This window comes from Pteropus vampyrus, unplaced genomic scaffold (genome assembly GCF_000151845.1).
Source record: "Pteropus vampyrus isolate Shadow unplaced genomic scaffold, Pvam_2.0 Scaffold160, whole genome shotgun sequence".
NCBI classification, from domain to species: domain Eukaryota; kingdom Metazoa; phylum Chordata; class Mammalia; order Chiroptera; family Pteropodidae; genus Pteropus; species Pteropus vampyrus.
Window position 1 is genome coordinate 2,990,191 of NW_011888941.1, and position 15,274 is coordinate 3,005,464.

Consider the following 15,274-nt stretch of genomic DNA (forward strand, 5'->3'; position numbering starts at 1 on the left):
TTCTTTTCCCAGAAACGGACAGCTGTTTCCTTGCCGCTCTCTCTCCCCTTATTCTCACCCCTTTTCTTTCTCTCTGCTCTTCTCTCTTCCTCCCTCCTTTTCTTCTCGCCTTCTCCTCATCTTTCTTACCTTCTCTCCTTTGGGGTAAATTCAGCAGTGACTTCCTCCCCCTATAAACCGGCACCCACTTGTGGGCCTCTCCCCAAGTCTTCTCATTTTCTGCATGGTTCTGCATTTTGCTGAAGGCTGCGATAGTAAAGGTTGGGGCCAGCAGTGGAAAGAGTCAGGTAGCTGAGAGTAACGAGGAAGGTTTTGTTCTGTTCCCCGTGATTCTCACTGTGTGGGCGTCCTGACCTCACCTCCTCCCGCCCTACGCTTTTGCTTCGGGCATGTCCAACTGGAAATCAATGGCTTCCTTGGAGGGTCCTGGCTCTTTTCTGAATGGAATCTCATACAAACACACAAAAGTAATCCATAATGGAAATAAAAGTAGAACAGAGTCAAGCACTGCAGCTTCTCCTCTTACGTAGTGCATCCTGCTATGGTGCATACATTTTTCTCAGTTTAAAAACTCAGTTCGTAATGCGTTAAGATTCAGAGACACAATATAACGTAACTCATAAGTTCACGGACACTTTCTCTCCAAGAATTTATTATTAATGGCATGCTTTTCTATAGGAAGATTTTCTAGTTCATGATTTCAAAAGTTTATTGGCAAGATTTCTGAAACCCCATAATTTAAGGATCCACTATTTCACCGTCAAATAAACATGGAAATTGTACCCACTAGGAAATATATTTTTGAGAAATTTAAAGTTAATTTATATTTAATTTGAAAAATATTGTTTTCAAAGAAAAAAAATATAATTCTAAAGGCAGAACTCTAAGCTTTTTACTACTGCAGTGCAGGCATGTAGGGGAATTGGGTTGTTTGGCGTGTGTGTATGTTTTCATTTCTCAAAGAACTGTGGATTCACACACAGAATATTGTAACCAGCTTCTCTTCATCCACTAGTAGGGACTGAGAAGCTAGTGGCTTAAATTTGAGTGAGAAGGATTCAGGTTCGATAGGAGGAAAGGAGGAAGGGAGGCCCTGAAAGGAACATTGTTAGGACATTAGCAGAGGTGGCCGGAGAGCTGGGGCATGCTTCCATGGAGGGCTTGAACCTTTCTGTAGTGTCTCATCTCTCTGGGCAGGCTTAGGCTTGCCATCCTCTCAAAGGAGTCCGCTTATGAGAAAAGCAATGATATAAGTTCTCCCATCCCACACTCTGTCTCCAGGACCTCCTCAACGTCACCATGGGCAGGAAGGTGGAGAATGCCCTCAAAGGCCAAAGGTCAAAGGCCAGCTCAGCACTTGCCAGCTATAGGATCTTGGGAGAATCACTTAATCACACTCTGTCTCAATTTTTCAGCTACACTATAAACATGATAACAAGCACACATCCCTCCCAGGTTTAAGGCGGGGGTAAAAGTGGATGTGAAAATGTGTTAGGGTGGAGCATTCTGTGAGCACTGGTCTTTATATAGATGCTACATGAAACACACAGATTGGCGGGCATGACCCCTGCCCTCGAGGGGATTGAAAACCTGCAGAGGTGTTAATAATAAAGTTTCTAGGTCTTTGGATCTCAATTGCAGTTTTTTTTTCACATATAAGAAATGTGTTAACTTGTACAAATAAGCAATTCAAAGGCCAAAGCAGCTCACAGTCCATCTTGAGCGACCGGTGAGTCATGCCAATTCTCTTCATCCCATGCTCTTACTAAGAAGCGTCCATTTGAGCAGCAACTCCGATTATCCATAGATTCGGTGTCTGTCCACACAGAGGGCCAAAGACCCCAGAGTGCCATTCATTCTAACCACATCGGTGAGCTTCACTCCACCAACCCATGGGCTGAATCCCTCAGTAACATTTCTTCAGAGAGAAAATCTAACAAACTCATGATGGTCTTTGTGCCTGGAAACAGTGGAGCACAGTTAGCTCTTGGCTCACGTGGCAAATTCTGACACAACAACCTCTCAAAATCTAACTCACATGGCAAATTCTGGCTCACGTGGCAAATTCTGACACAACAACCTCTCCAAATCTAACTAGACACAAAGTCAGTCCAAGAATCGAGACCTCACAAGCAAGCACCACTACCGATAGCACCAACTTCCTTTGTGAATGCTTTTCATATTTCTTCTCAACAGCCCCTTAGTTATCTGGCTGAAAACCACACACATAACCAGAATGATCTGGGTGTCTCTCATCATCTTTGACTTTCCTTTGAATTTGACTTGATGATATCGGGTGCAGATAATTTGCCCACCTACAGTTGTCAGAAATGCTAGAAGGTAGCAGGAATTCATTCTATGAGAATATTTTTAGGATATAATCTTAGAGCTAAGATTACCTCTGAAAGAGAACTCACTGAACGCAGCCCAGGGAGAGAGAACACTGCTGCTGCCTCCGTGAGCATGGAGCCAAGGACGAAGCTGGTCTAGGTTGCCTTTGTAGACCATCATTTTTCCCAACGCTGGTGTGTCTTCCAGCCACGCGAAGCCTAGGACCCTGAGATGGCGAATAACCTTCTCCCATTGGCAGGAGGCACGGGACACGACTCCAGTGCCAGGTGGAGTGAGCAGCCTTCCCATTACCTCCTAATCCATGGACACAGGCAGGCCTTGTTGTCTGGAATCAAGTACAACCCACCATCAGCTGCCGGAGCTGGTGGCCACTTGAAGTGACCCTTTTTACCAGCAGCTCTTCTTATTCTCGTCATTAAGAATTTAAAGTATGATGTGTTTTTTGCATGAAATACTTTTCAGAAAAGATAAAAATGTTTATGGTCTTCACCTTTTGATGAGTTACATATTTAATACACAGTATAGAAGCTTTCTGGTGTCTGAAAATATCCTCAAGCCTCAAACATTCTTTTATTATTGTCCTATTCATGAAGACCTTGTTGGCTGCTTTTTTTGAGGGGGGATGGCAGGCAAGGGAAGGGGAAACTTTGGTTAAAAACAGCATGAAATGTGGAATTGAAATTTTTCATGTTTTGAACACATTTTTGTGCACTAAGAATTACTAAAGAGGGAAAATAGAAGGGTTTTAAAGAGAAACGGCCTCTCTCAGTAAACATTTAAGAATAAACTAATTAGAGATAAATAAGCACTGGAGTTCAACCCCAGAACAGGACACAAGAGTTAGCTACATGGTTGATTTCCGGTTGCCAGGGAAGTGAAGGAGATAGAGGGGCCCGACCATCCGGGTGGAGATTTATAAGCATCCCAAGGAGTATGACAGCACAGGAAAGAACGAGCTGCAAAACGCTTTCTAACTGGATTCCCTCCTCCACTAACTACTTATAAAATAGTGAAAGGAACACCTTACTGGACTCTTCCTTGACATGTGTGTGGCAAGAAGAGAGATCTGTTTCTCTTTGATGCCTTACCCCGAACTGGGGCCCTAGCTGTCTTCACATAGCCTCAAATGTCACATCTCTGGGGTGAGCCCCTGTCTAGAGCTCATTTTGGCTTGGTGGCAGATTCCTGGGCCCCTATCTACTAAGGTCAGCCACAGCTGGAGGGCCAGATACTGCTTGAACTTGAATGAGTGTGTGTTCAACAACCTGAACTAAGTTTTCCCCCGCCCCTCCGAAATTAATAGATGAAGCGTTGTATTCCTAAAGCGAGAGGACTACACATTGCTCCTCACTGTTGCAGAGGAAAGAGTTCAGGTGCATGGCGGATGCTACTCAAATGTGAGAAAGGGCTCGTGTAATTTACAAATAGCCCATGAATTTGAGCTTCTCTCTCCATCCAGTACCTTTTCCTTGAGCTTCCCCAAAACTCCTATTTCTGTGGCGAAGCACCCAACAAGAGTGGAACATAAAATCACTGAAAATCAAGAAAGATGAAAGAGGCAATCAGCTATAATATAATAAGTTATGTTCTCAGAATCCAACGATCAAGTTTCAAAAACCATCTCTAGCCATGAACAGCTGTGTGACCAGAAACCAGTTATTTAACCTCTCTGAGCTGCAGTGTCCCCCACTTGTAGCACAGAGATTCTCGACCACTACCTGCTCTCATAGGATCTCATGATAAAGCTTAGATGAGGTAAAGCACGTGCCAGCCTCCGGCCTAGTCCCTCCCCCTGAAATAGAGTGCTCAATGGCTGTTCCTTGCAAAGTACTGAAGGAACATCAGCTAAAATCACACCATTAATTACAGAAGTCATTGGTTTAGACTACTAAAGAGGCTGCACCAACCTGTAAAAGAGATGGCAATACCTTCATCTCCTCTTCAAGTCCACGCTTTTTACATTTCCCCAGGAACACCTTTTTTTGTGGGAGAACCTGGAGCTGGTCCCCTGACAACAGCTCCCGGGGCCCTTGAAGCCAAGGCAGAGAGAAGCGCTTTGAAGTGGAAGACAAGCCTCTTATTCGCAGGTGGCATGCCGCCTACCTGGAAAGCCTCTAGCAAGAGATTAAACCCCTCCGGCCACAGCTGGAGAAAAGGATTTCAGATGATTTAGACCTCCTTTCCTGACGTAAGCACAGTGAGGACAGGGACCGGCCTGCGTGGGTCATCACGGCCTTCCTGAGTCTGTGACAGTGCTCTTCTGAATGGGAGGTGTGTCTCCTCTTTCCACTCTTTCCACTTGGGCCCCTCCTTGCTTATTCTTCAACTCGGTGTCATCGCCATCAACCTCATCATCCACAAGCCCCCTCTCCCTCTCCCTCTCCCTCTCCCTCTCGGTCTCTTTCTCTCTGGCAGCCCGCTCTCGCTTTCGTTCTCCCGTTTCCCCTGCCCTCTTGTCTCTCTGTCTCTCTTCTCAGTCCTGACTATTCTACTTTCCAAATGTATCTCAATCCAGACCTTTCTCTCCCTCTCCATGGCTCAAGGCGGGCCTTCAGAACCACTTGTCCAGTCTGCCTCGGTCACCACCTCACTGGTCCTGCAGCCCACAGCTCACTGCCCTCCACCCTTCACTCACCTAATCCATTTACCAAAATGTTTCCAAAGTGTTCTTCATGCAACACAAATCTAAGAGCGTCTTCCCCTTGCTGAAGACCATCAGTCACCCCCACAGTCACCCCCTGGGGGCTGCCTTTTGAAGCTCAGCTCTCAATTTCCCAGGAACACCAGCCCCCCTCCCCTGCTAAGCTGTTTTCATAAAATCTCCCATGGAAGCCTCACAACATCCTGCAAGGAGGCACTGCCCTCCCCATTCGAAGAGTGAGGAAGCCGAGACTTGAAGGAGTCCATCATTCGTAGACAGCTAGGAAGCAGCCAAGCCAAAAGTCTCAGCCAGCTGGGCTGGTCCCAAAGGCACTGCCCTCTCCCACCTCCATCCAGCTGCCAATGTCACTTGGGTATAAGTCCTCCGCAACTTCATGGGCCAATTGCAAGGGGTTTCTCACTCCCTTCGAGGTGTCCTTATAACTAAAGCATGTGTCACTCAATAGCTTAGCTGTAAGTCTCTGTCCTCCCCACAGTATGAGATTCCTTGAAGATCAAGATCATGTCCTGTCCCCCGTGCTGAGTGCAGAGCTGGCACTCAGGGAGCTTTAATTGAATCAAATACTGGTCAGATAAATGAACGAGGAGATGAATGAATATCATGCCCTCAAGTGGCCACAGTCCTCTGTCTCCTCCACGATAAAACTCAATTTATTTGCTCAGCCATGTTAGAAATTTTGGAAATGTATTTACTGGTTATTGGATATTGTTAGAACAAGGTTACATCTCCATTATTTAAGGATGGAATCACCATTACAAAAAAGTGTTCCCATGTTTCTGTCATTCTCGTCGCCATTGTTGTTTACTATGAAATGTCACTGTGCTTGAATTTTAAGCAGATGGATTTAGGCTCCATTCATAATTTCCCTGATTTAGGAACAATTATTATCACAGACGGGGACAGTAGCACCTGCCAACTGCCAGAGCCCAACAGCAGCTTCGTTCTTGGCACACGTGGGTGCGATTTCACTTTACCGGTGATCTCTCCACAAGCTGCCTGTGCTGTTGGTCCCGGTGACAACGGGGGCGAAGGACGAAGCCAGGGCTCACCCTTCTGGGGGAGGGGACATTGAGATTCCTGGGCATTGTACCAACTCAGCCATATGTCACCACAGAAAGTAACTGCTTTTTCCATATATGATCATAACTAATGTTGCAAAGCCTGTTTTGCCTGGATCCTTTTACAGGACCTGTGCAGAATATGCTCTGAGCTTTCACTCCAGATTTCTTTCTTGGGATGAATGGCTCCACACACACACACACACACACGGGAACAAGCTCTCATCCTGTTCATCAGGAGTGATAATTATTCCATAGGCTAATTCCGCGAGTGTTAGTTACATGGGGTGAAGTTCTGGCTCACGAACAGGTGCTGATGGAAACAGGGATCTAATGGCCAAATACATCCTAATGTTCTCCCTTCAATTCTTTTATTTTTTCTGTCTTTACCTTTTAGAAAATGTTAATGTATTCCTGATGAATTCAGTGTGAAAAAAAATATGTTTATCAGCTTGGGTTTAAAATTTTTATTCGTAATAAGAATATAGTAGCACTGCCAACACTTTCCAAAGTCAATCCGGACTCCTTGCCAGCTCTCAGGGCCTCATAACAAGATGACCACACAGAAGAGTTACGAGGAAGGAACTCGGATGCCAAAACGATAAGCAAGCATATTTTAATCAGGTATTGGTGCTTTGTTCTTGCCAGGCACGGGGTTGAGGAAAGCATGCTCTGGTGACAGATAACCCTGCAAGTTGTCATTTGGTAACTACATAAGCTATGCCTTTAGCCAGGGCCAAATGGATGATAAGTTTGTCACTGTTAACAGGTGCTAGTTATTTGGATCAAACCACACTTCACTTCCTCTTGCAAAATCAAGCTACCAATTTCCTGACTGCATTTCCTCATCTAGGAAATGAGAGTGAGGGAAGGTAAGCTCTGTGGCCCTTCCCCACACAGCCTCTGATCCTGAGTGCTTGAATTTCTGCCAGGCCCTCTTCTCCCTCTGTTTCCACAGAAGGCCCACCTTCACCCCCCATGAGCAGATGCCCCTGCCCCCCAGCTCAGCTGGGACTGTATTTCACACACGGGGGGCCCACCTTAGCAGCTGAACTCCTCCCCCTGTAACCGTCTGCACGCAAGAAGCCTGCAGCTTTGCGGCAGCATCCAGCGCCACAGCTGGGTTCTTTAGTTTGTCGTGAAAAGAATTCCAGCATGACACAGCTCCTCTCAGCACAAAGAAGTGCTGAAGCACTAGAGGGAAAAGAAGAAAGAAAAAAGAAAAGAAGCCTCTGTAAGTGAGGCAGTGCAGGGAGAGAGGTAAGATTGGGCCAGCCTCCTCCCTGGGGTCTGGTTCCGTCCACTGAAAACAGGGCCTGGTCCCAGGGGCGCCTTGAACGCCTCCCTGGCGCCTCGAACGCCTCCCCAGGAGCAAACAGTGCCGCTCGCCCTGTGGTCAGAGCGGGTCCCCCCGTTGTTTGTTTTCTAAACTTGCCTCCACCTCCCCGAGGTCTCTGAGAGCCCAGGGCTTGCAAATCAACACAACATTTAATTATTAGTTAACTGCACATTAAAGTTCCCATTGTTCAAAGAAGGGAACTAGGGACAGTGCACTTTCTGAAGTATTCATTAATGAAAAAATGAATTCTAAAGCCTCTGGAGTCCAGGGTGGTCGGCACCAAGCTAGGTGGTTGCCTGCCTCGACCCTGAGGCTTGGGCCGGGTCCACCACCTAAGCCGCCCTCCGGGCCGGCGTCATCGGCACCCTAAGATCCAGTCTCGGTTTTACCACATCCCAGAGCACTCTGAAGTATCCTCCAGAGTTTTCAGGAAATACTCAAAAATGTTTCCAATTATACCGAATTGTGAATGCTTTCTTATTAAAATAAAAGGTATATACACAGCACTGTGAAGAGAGGCATGAATAATATAATTAAATACTGTTTATGCTCCATGGGATGGGTGTGAGCTACTGTCACTCTCTGAGAATGACACTGGCATAAGGAGGGACAGTCAACTTGGCTTTAGAGGGCAACAGTTGGGGATGGAAACAAAATGAGACAGATCAGAAGACTCCCAGTGTGGCTCACCTCAGACGGGCTGGACCCTCCATGCTACATTTACCTGCTGATTCAGGCTGAGGCTACACACACACACACACACACACATACACACACACTCACACACTCACACACAGTCACACATCTTGACTGGAGGTCTAAGCTCACAGTGAGTAGGGGCAGCATTGTTCCAAAGTCAGTGGATACTCATTCTGTTTCTACCACAAACCCACTATTACCAAACCCGCTCTGCTTCTCCGCTCACCCTCCTCCTCATCTAAAGAACAATGGAACCTACCTACACTATTGCCAAGACCAGCTGCTGCCCTTTCTATTACAATTATCATTGGCACTCTAAAAAGGAATTGTCTTCAACGTCTAGTTTTGTTACTTACCCGTGAATATGGCTCTTCCCAATATGATGAGCTCTTTGGGGAAAAGGAGTAGATCTTATTTAATTTTACACTATGCATTATGCACACAGGTTTAGTCATGCTCATATGTCATTTCTGTGATGTGCCAGGCACTGTGCTAGTCTTTCAGTACAGACACTGGCCCTGCCCTTCGGGAAGAGGCAATCAAATAATAACACAGGTAAATGAACTAATTTTGAACTATAATTAGTGTTGGGCAGGGAAAATAAAAAAGTCTAAGATAAGAAATGGTGGAAAAGAAGAGACCAACTTCAAATTAGACCATTAAGGACAACTTCTGTGGAGGGGACATGCAGTCAAGGTGAGTCGTCGATGGGAGAGAATGAGCCAGCCATGCAAAAGCAGGGAGAATGGCCTTCCTGGCAGAGGTTTCTTGCACACAGCAGACACACCATCAAGGCTTCCTGATTTGTTGATAAAGAATTTATAAAGTATATCAAATAAATTCAAATTAGTAAGAAAATCTAGTCAAAATGTACTTGTGTATAAACAAAGCCAGTAAGTGAATTCTTCACTTTCCAGGGGAAGGCAGAGCCTGGCTGAGACGATGGGTTCCTTGTCCCTTGTGGGCTCCCCTCAGACAGTGAGACACGCTCCAGGCTCAGTGCCCCCTTCCCCTCAGCTTTTTCCGTTACATCTCACTTCAGAGCTGCGTTCAGCACCTAGCACAGGAATTAAAACACTAGAGAATTCTATGTTTTCCTCTACAACTCCTTAAGTTTATTGTTTCTCTGGTCTTTCGATGTTCTCACTGGTGTGGCATTGTGGTCAAGACAATACCTCAATCTCTTACATTTTCTCCCTTACAACCTCTCGTGATTTCACCCCATATCAGAAGGGTGCAGAGCGAAGCAGATGCAATCCCCAGACCCCGTAGCTCATGCACCTGGCTTTGAGTCATTTAAACATGCATTCCATCTCGAGATGGAAGAGGGTACTGAACAATTGCAGACTGCTAAACCACATGGCTCTCATGGTGCTGGTCACCAAGCCATTGTCCCTGCTCTTCTCTGCTTTACGGCCGTGGGACTGGGTCTCAGCCAACCACAGTCTCCTGCTCCCTTTAGGCTTTGTCCAAAGAGAACTTTGAGACTAAGAGGTAGGAAATATCTAGTTTCCAAATATCTAGTGAGGTAGATTTTTCCTGGCTGGACCCTAAAGCTAAAATCACTCAGGAGATAAGGGCTTCTCTTGTTACCTGAACGATAATGACTGCCCATGTGCCCAAAAAACTACCACGTGTGCCTAGAGAGGAAGGAAGAGAGGCTGAAACATCTGTATCTGTGTTACCTGACGTGTGCGACCAACATCTGGCTGCAAGATGTGCCTACCCACCCCTTGAAATCATCTGATGCTATTGCTCTCCTTCCTCCTTTCTATCCACCATTCTGTCCTTCACCATTTGTGGGCGGGCGGGAGGTGGGGCAGCCCTGCTTTACATTGTTAGAGCCAAACATATGATAATAAACCCATTTCTTACTCTCCAAGTCCCAGTCGAGTGGGGATGGTACCATCACAGAAAGAGTGATTGCCACAGCAATCATGACTGAGAGGGGAACAGGTCTGACAGGAACGCAGCCAGTGGCCCAGCCCAGGGGAAGCTGATGGAAGGCTTCTCGGAGGAGCAAAAGCCAGGGTCAACTTTTGAGCTGGTCAAGAGGTTAAGACTGACACTTAGTAAACAACAGGAAAGTTCAGGGGGTGCAACATCAAGAAGCACACTACGGAATATCGTCCTTTTTGCTGGTTTCCACATAGATCCAGGGATGCGCAAAATGGATTCTGATGACTGCACCAAAATCATAGAAGGCCATCGCCTCCACCCAGAGAGCCTAATCCAGTACATTTGGGTTATGGCTCCAGAAGCCATTTGTTTGTTTTATTTCCTAATGGGGTACATATGTAGTAGGTGTCTAATTATTTCATTCTCATAACATTTCTTTAAGAGTCAGGGCACTACTCCGCCCCATTCAAATCATTAGCAGAGATTAGCCAGTCTGATGAGTATGGAGCCTCCAGGTCATTCAGATCCAGAAATAGTACAGTTGAATCCCAACTGGTTGGCCAAATGCTTTCTGCTGCAAAATTGTGATGGCTGATGCTTTTTTAGTCTGGGCCGAGATTTAATTTGTGTTGCAATGGAACACTTTCAATCGTCAACGACAAAAGGTGATATTTCCAATATTCCTTGAGAAGGCTTCAAAGCTTTCAGTTCTTTTCTAAAAAGCTTTTCAGCTTTATTTTGATGTGGCAGAAAAGTTTTGCATGCGTCCTCGCATCCACTGTTGTGACAGCTGCATTTAATGAGTGCAAAATGATCAGAAAAACATCCTTTGGTGTGGGTTGCTGGTTGGTGACAGGGGAGAGGTGATGCTGAAATTGGAGCAGTGAAGTCATGCACACATCTGTTGAGGCGGAATTCCTGCCCGTCTGGTCTATATCAGGCAGCTCGATGCATGGCCTCAAAGCCAAATAAGACCTGCAGACCCGCATCCCATGCACCCCTTCTTCAAACAGCAAGGTGAAGATTCAACTGGATTTCCCAGGCTGTGTTGCTGGAGGTTCATCCATGGATCTTTCTAAGTCGTTCATGTATCTGTCTTACTGGGAGGACATCTTTCTGGCTTATCTAACATACTTACAATTAACAAACTCATGAGGGAAAAAGACAAACTTTAAATAATTTATGTGTAAAGGCCCAAATCAGACAATGAAGGTCTTCTTTTAAATATAGATAGTTATGGTAGATTAAATTATTTTTTAGTAAAATTATTGTTTGCTCCCTTTCTCCCCCAACACAAAGACACACTCACCCTCCTAGGAAGAGTTGACCTTGACTTTGGGACTTCTTTTGGCCAATGAGAGGTGGGCAGACACTCCTATATGCCAATTTGGAGCCTAGTAAGGAACTGCATGTTTACACCACTCTTCTGAGAGCTTCCACTTCTGCCTTGAAAAGTCATGAGCCAGATAGCTCTATGCCATCAGATAATCCTTGCAGAATGAGAGACAGGTGCAATGACCCAAATTCAACCTGCAGCTTAAAACCTAGTTGTCCCAACTGACCCACCTGTAGAGCATACCTGGAGGAGAGTCTCCTAGTTAAACCCAGCTTAGACCAGCCCAGCACAGCTGACCTGCAGCCCAGGAAGCATGAGCAAAAATAGCAGTGAATTTAAGTCATTGAGATTTGAAGCTGTTTGTTATTAGCATCATTGTGTTGTTTTAAAAGCTTTTGAGAGAGATCACCAACAATCAAAACCGAATAAGGGAAAAAAAAAAATATTCTAGCTGTGGTAGATGCCTAGAGCTCTGCTGACCTGGTGTAAGAGAAGGCAGATGGAGCAAACACTCACGTTGGCTAGCCCCATCTACGCAAGGCAAAATGGATAACAACCACACGCTTAACAGCATTTGTCACCTGTTGATTGTGCTTTGGGGCCATGGAGTTGCACTTAATATTAATGGAAGTGCAATTTCAGTAAGTCTTCTAAAGTAGCTCCTGGGTTCCAACATGCTTTATTGGTTGCTATCTTCTCATACCTTACACGGGAGAACTAAAGTACCTACATGTGTCTTGTCTCTTTCTCTGGAGTGTCTTTTTCATTTTCATATAGCTTCATTTCCAATCTTCTCTTTCCTCATCATAGAAAAGACAGCAAAAATAAACCGTCACACTGAACCATTATGACAATTTACTCCTGAGGGGAGAATCCTGTGGGTGTCTGAAAGCTTACTCTAAGTAATACTTGCTTAATTTATGCTTCTATTGATGAATAATTAGGGCAGCAATTAATTTTAAAATGCAAATGCGCAATGGGTCTCACTGTTTTGTTTTGTTTTGTTTTGTTTTAAATATCCTTTGTCCTCAGTTCTACTTGTATTCTTCTTAATGGATTTAGTTTAGCAAAGAAGTAAAATTATTTTTTAATGCTTTATTTACTTGATTGAATTGGACTTTTTACCAAATATTGACTAAAAATGTTTGTTCAAGATGGTATGCCATAGAATTTAATGGAAATAAAAACCTGTAGTACAGAACCGTCATTTTTTACTTGTCTTGTGGGTGATCTATCTGAATGATGAATCAAGTAACAGGCAGATGTTTCTAGCAAAGTGACTATATAAACTTCGGGTTGTTTTCTAGTTGGAGGGAAAATTCCTTATTGTCTCTGAAAATGTCACAAAGATATTCTTTGATAAGAGAAAATTTTCCAACTGTAAAGTAAAATGAGCTTTTATTTCTTTTACATCTTCCAGTGCTGGGAAAGTTGAGGATATAGTTAAGTCAACCAAATGTTCCTTTCATTTGCTCATTCTTTCAACATCTATTGACAATGGATATGCAAGTGCCCCACCCTATGCTAGTTTGACTAGTACCTGCTCTCAGAGTCACAGGGTGCCGGGAAAGTCAGACAAGAAAAACCTCTACATACTTTCATCATTGTACTACATGTCATCATTTTATATGCATGTTTATTATCTTTCTTCTCAACTAGAATATAAGCCCCAAGAGAGAAGGAACTGTATCTGTAATTCCCACCACCCAAGCAGTAACTGCAGCAGAAGAGGTACTCAGTAAGCTCTGTGGCTGATGAAAGGAGAAAAGTGATGTTTTAAAGATGTGAATAGGATGGAATTGGAGCCCAAAGAAGAGCTGCCTTCCTCAGCATAGGATGCGGTGGAAGGTGGATTGATCAGAAAGATACCAAGGAGGAGGTGAGGATGGAGCAGGGGTTCCCATGAGGAGACGGGCAGGATGTCGCCCAAAGAGCCATGGTAGGAGCACAGAGCAGATGAACATTCATGGAGGAGGAAGCCATCTGGACAGGTTTGGCAATACAAAGAGGTTTCAGTGGACCGCGGGATCCCTTGGGGAAGGCAGGAGCTGGGACTGGATAGGAAGGGAGGCCCATCGCAAGAGTCACCTTAAACCCAAATGAGGAAACTTCATCTTTCTGTTATCGGTGTTGACTACTGACTGACTGACACCTTTAGATGCCAAATGACTAACCAATGTGAGCACTGAAGACAGTTGTCTGTCCACTTTTGGCAGAAAGCTGACGTCCTCTTTTCTAACAAATCTGTAATGCTTTTCCACTGACATGTGACACGGGATATAGCAGAGACTTCAACAACTAACGCAAAACGAGTACTTGATCATTCACCGTACAAGTCAGATGTGTCTACATTTTTCTTCCACTCTCTAAATATTTAAAGGGAAATCGGCATTTGGGTCTGAATTATCTGAATAATCCCACAATTCTCCACTGGCTTTTAGTAAACATTCAAGATAAATTAAAAATAATAATAATAACTACCTTTAAAATTAAACATTATACATATTAAATGTCTATTTTAAAATGACAGCAAAGTTATTTGCCTTGGTTTTCACCCACGTAAGAAAATATTTCATAAAGCAAAAACTCAGGAAAGATGGTCACATGACCTGGTTTTCTAGATTGCTTCCTTTTGTTTAATGGACTTCCCTGTTTTATTAGAAAAGCTATCTGCATGTTTGCAGATACAGGCACTTGCCTTCCGCCTGCTGGGGGTTGAGGTCCTCAGTAAGTGGTAGCAGGCCACTTCAGAGATCATTGTGAATTCCTCTCATGTACACAGGCTTCAGCCCAGGGTTGACAAGGAATTTTTAACTTCAAAAAAAAAAAAGAGGAGGAATCACGATAAATATTTCATTGTCTAGTCAACCCAATTTGTGAAGCCTCTGTCTCATTCAGCCTCTGGAGATTGCTACAGGAATCCTCCCCAGATGTTCTCCCTTCCAGCCAACTTACCACTGTGTGTGTGTTGGGGGTGGGGTTGGGGGTGGGGCGCGTGCAGCATCTACATTCTAGAAGCCAGCTGTTAGAGAAGAGAGGAAGGGTTGCACCCACTGTGGGAGAGGACTGGATGTCACCGGCCACCCCTACCAGGCCACTGAACCTGTTCCCAAACTGGGCTAATTGACTGATGATCAACCAAGCTCTATTCTGCTCAGCTTTATACTATGCTCCTCACCGTGATAATCGGGAAGCATGTGGATCAAGAGCATGTGAAGCAGCGGGGAGCCGATCACTCTGACTTCCCTAAGTCAGCAGAAATCCTGAAAGAAAGATGCTGATTGAACAAATACTGGGCACGAGGATGACAAGGGCTTCGGGGTCCTTTGCATAGGCCCAGAGGCTCTCATTTCTCTTTCTAAGCTACAGAGCGTTCTCGGTAGCCTTGGGGCCCCATGTACCTGTCTTATTTGTTACCAGTATTGCTTTTTAAATTCATATTACCTATTGTGATTCTTCAGATACTGACACTTGTTCAAATCTCTTTGGATCATGCCTACATACTTAAGTTTGTCCTTCTACCAATATTAAATCTTATCTGCTCCTTGGATGCGATGACAATAGCTGTTCCACAGATACACTGTTGCCAGGAAAGAGTTTGGACCTAATGAGAAATAAGGAAGAGCCTAACACCCTCCTGAGAAGAGTATCCTGCCACAAATCGCCCTCGGCAGAAAGACTAGCCAAGCTAAAATCTTGAAAGAGCTGTTCCAGAAGAATTCTTGTTTGGGGTTTTAAAAACCACAAAGCCAAGATTTTGAAGGTAAATTTGATACTCCTACAGCTTGGCTGCACAAAATATGGAGTACGGTAAGCTCATGACAAAGAATGCCACGCTTCTAGCCCCTCGGTGGTCTCAGAGGCTGTAACCAGAGTCTGAAGGGCAGAAAAGCTGAGTTGACACAGGAGATTAGAATGGGCTAAACATA

At 44.7% G+C, this 15,274-nt stretch overlaps 1 long non-coding RNA gene across 1 annotated transcript in view; it reads right to left on the minus strand.

Moving 5' to 3' along the window:
* Positions 1-14,002: 14,002 nt before the first annotated feature.
* Positions 14,003-15,274, minus strand: part of LOC111745656 — a 72,668-nt gene continuing 71,396 nt past the window's right edge. Inside the window, exons 3-4 of the long non-coding RNA XR_002782762.1 lie at positions 14,524-14,608; positions 14,003-14,159 (exon numbers count right to left, since the gene is read on the minus strand). This is a non-coding gene — a long non-coding RNA (uncharacterized LOC111745656). The remainder of the gene's footprint in view (positions 14,160-14,523; positions 14,609-15,274) is intronic.